Source organism: Crassostrea angulata, chromosome 2, assembly GCF_025612915.1.
Source record: "Crassostrea angulata isolate pt1a10 chromosome 2, ASM2561291v2, whole genome shotgun sequence".
NCBI lineage: Eukaryota > Metazoa > Mollusca > Bivalvia > Ostreida > Ostreidae > Magallana > Magallana angulata.
In genome coordinates this window covers 40,312,650-40,315,898 of record NC_069112.1, presented here as the reverse complement: position 1 = coordinate 40,315,898, position 3,249 = coordinate 40,312,650, and the positions used below count along the sequence as shown (strand labels likewise).

General features: G+C 35.3%; 1 pseudogene; it reads left to right on the top strand.

Annotated features, from left to right (window-relative positions):
- The first annotated feature begins 1,325 nt into the window (after positions 1–1,325).
- Positions 1,326–2,412, top strand: LOC128174330 (uncharacterized; annotated as a pseudogene).
- The last annotated feature ends 837 nt before the right edge of the window (positions 2,413–3,249 follow it).

The window sequence follows — 3,249 nt, the reverse complement described above, 5'->3', positions numbered from 1 at the left end:
AAAAAAGACAAACCAAGTAAACACACAACGCAGCTATCTTAAGGAATCCCCCCATGGATAACACGTATGAAATAAATGCAATAATACAGACTTCTTTCAGACAATGTATAAAAATCATCTTTATATGGAGGAAAGCAGCCATGGCATCAGCTGTTTATCACGTGATACGCTAAACATATATGAGATACATATGACGTTATTTATCGCGAAAGTACAACACTATACGAATGAAAGATTTAATTTTTGGGTATGTCACTTAAAAAAAAATAATTGCTTAACCTAAAAAGTGGTGAGAGCAACAACAGAAGTACTTGCAACATGCTTAATTTTAGCATTGATAGTTCACGTTTTGAGAAATTGTGTCGATAACTGAGTCAATTCACATGTCAAAAAATGATTCCTTATAAACCACAACTTGCCCCCAGCACTTTTTACAATCACTGGTATTAAATGAAATATAAAAGTTAAACACAATCCTTAAAATTGACGGGATATCGTTTAACTTTTGCAATTTTAGACAGGCATATATGATTTTATGCAAATCAGCCGATTTTCAAACACACTAATTGTCACAAATCAGTATCTACTGGATTCGCTGTGGTTTCGTGCCGTTGTATGGCGTGCTGTTGTTGTCATAATGTTATATTTAAGTCCGTGCGACTTAGCCTATGTTTATGTAAGGTATATTAATCATGTAACTCAAAATATGTTTATTTGTATAATTAAATAAGGCCCCTATCCAGTTTCTGCCAGTCCATCGCCGTGGTTATACATGTACCTGTCCGCCACTGTCTCACGCCATGTCATATCTACCCATATCGTCCGTCTACTCACTGGATGACATCTACTTCTATTCTACATGCCCGTGATGGAGACTTGGGACACCAGAAAACTTAAACATTTTATTGTTCATCATATGTATAAATTATGTATATTTGTTCGGTTTTTTTTATATATATTATATTGTAAATATGAATCGAATCTTGTTGTGTTTGACTGAACAGTCAGGACGGCTGTCGTGACAAAATTGTGTCAGAAGTAGGATAGCTGTTCAGTCAACACATATTTTTGTAGTTTATTTTGGATATTGTTCTTAAGAATTTATACTTCTGTTATATTTTTCATTGGAACGGCAGATTATTTTTTTTTTGGCGTTGATGTATGGAAGGGCCCCGAACGGAGAAAGGTTGCTCAGGTTGTGTATTATTTAATAACTCTCGAGTGTTGAGAGGTCAGATATATTGATACTAAAGGCATTGTTTTTTATATACACCCTTTTTGTAAGAATTATTTTGTTCATTGTTGTGCTAGTTAGCGTAGTTAAGATGGAGTCGCCAACACTACAGGAGCTAACAGAACACGGGAGAAAGATGGAGTTGAAGGGAACAGACCTTAAGAAATTCATCTTGGATCAGCAAACTCATTATAGGGAGTTGAGAGCAGCAGAGGGACCTAAGGAAAAAGAGTATCAGCTGAAGAGAGAAGAACTGGATTTGGAGAGAATGAAGTTAGCGGAAGCTAAAGGTATTGCTGAAGCTAAAAGTAAGTACAAAGAGACGTTACAAAAGCTTGAACAACAGTTACAAGAATCTAAAGCTGATGTGTCTAGCAATGCTTCTGCTAAAGTGCCTAAAATGCTTTTCTTTTATGAAACATAAGATGCTATTGATTCATATTTTCGTCGTATTGAGCGTTATGCTACAGCACAGAATTGGAACGGCGAAACGTCGGCGGTAAACCTTAGTGCGTTGCTACGGGGAAGAGCGTTGGACGTATACTCTCTTCTGCCACAAGAGAGGGCCCTAGGCTATGCAACCCTGAAGGCAGCTCTGTTGAAACGTTTCGAGAAAACTTAGGATGGGTTTAGACAGCAATTTCGCAGATGTCGCTCAGAGAGAGGTGAGACATTTACTCAGTTTTCTGTTAGATTAGCGAGCTATCTCGACAGATGGATAGAAATTGGGAAAGTAAACAAGACTTTTCAAGGACTATATCACTTAGTACTTTGTGATCAATTTCTATCAGTATGCAACAAAGACTTGATTTTGTTTCTTAAAGAACGGATTCCCAATAATATTCAAGATATGTGTGCTTTGGCTGATCAATATAAGGAGGCAAGATGTGCTAACATTCAAACATTAGTTAATTCTAGCAGAAAGGACACATCAGTTGATTCACGGAATTCTAGCCAATCCAGACCTCAGGTTGAGCGAGATCAGAAGGAAACTGCAGAGACACCCAAAGATCAACCACCCAAAGCAAGTATCGATATTACGTGCTACAAGTGTCGAAAACCAAGCCACTTCTCATATCAGTGTTCAAAGGGACGGAATTCTGTTGGGATGGCAGTCGACGGGAAAGGATCTTCGGATAACAGTAATCCAGGCAAATGCGCTGCATTTACTACAGTAACTACTACCTCATCCATATCCACAGCAAACAATTTTAGTATACTGAACACTTCTTGTAACGCTAGTGCATCAGTAGGTAGCTTGCCTACAAGTGATGGTACTGTTTTCTCAATAGCAGTAACAACAGTACCATCTACCAATACATCAAAACAATTCTACGACATCGTTACCGTAGAAGTTGTTTTCATTTAACATTTGCAAAATAATTAATGGCAGTCATTATAATAGTGGTAGATGGTATTATTTTTGGCCAGCGATGCTTTGCTTCTGATTAACTTGCAGGATATTTATCTATTTAACAAAACATAAACAGTAATCCATTTATTTGATTTTCTAGAAATGTTTATCATTAGTATATTTTATGGTCATTGAAATATTTTTTTTAATAAACTTTGAAACATGATTTATGTTTTAGTGTATAATTTCATCACTTCAAATGCTAATTAAAACACTGATTTCGTTGAGTTATTTTGTCTAATCACTTATCTATTCACATATATCTTCATCATTACACTCATCATTACACCAAGTAGCAAGTTCTGTATTTGAAACTGAGAACAACGTTCAAATTAAATTTATGTATTTTGATATTCTGTAATTAGATAAAAATATCAGTGCTACGAAATAAAATCTTGTAAATGAATAGCGGTTGCTATGTATTCTAGTTGTATCTTTCCTTGTTGATTCAAGAACATCGTTGAATGCCATGCATTTATGTATAAAAATTAGGACATTTAGAAAAAAAACGCCAATTCAAATTCTCTTTAAGTGTAAATTAACCTTTGTCAGCCAAATTTTTGTTAATATTTAATATAAAACGCTATTTTTGCTTACAATG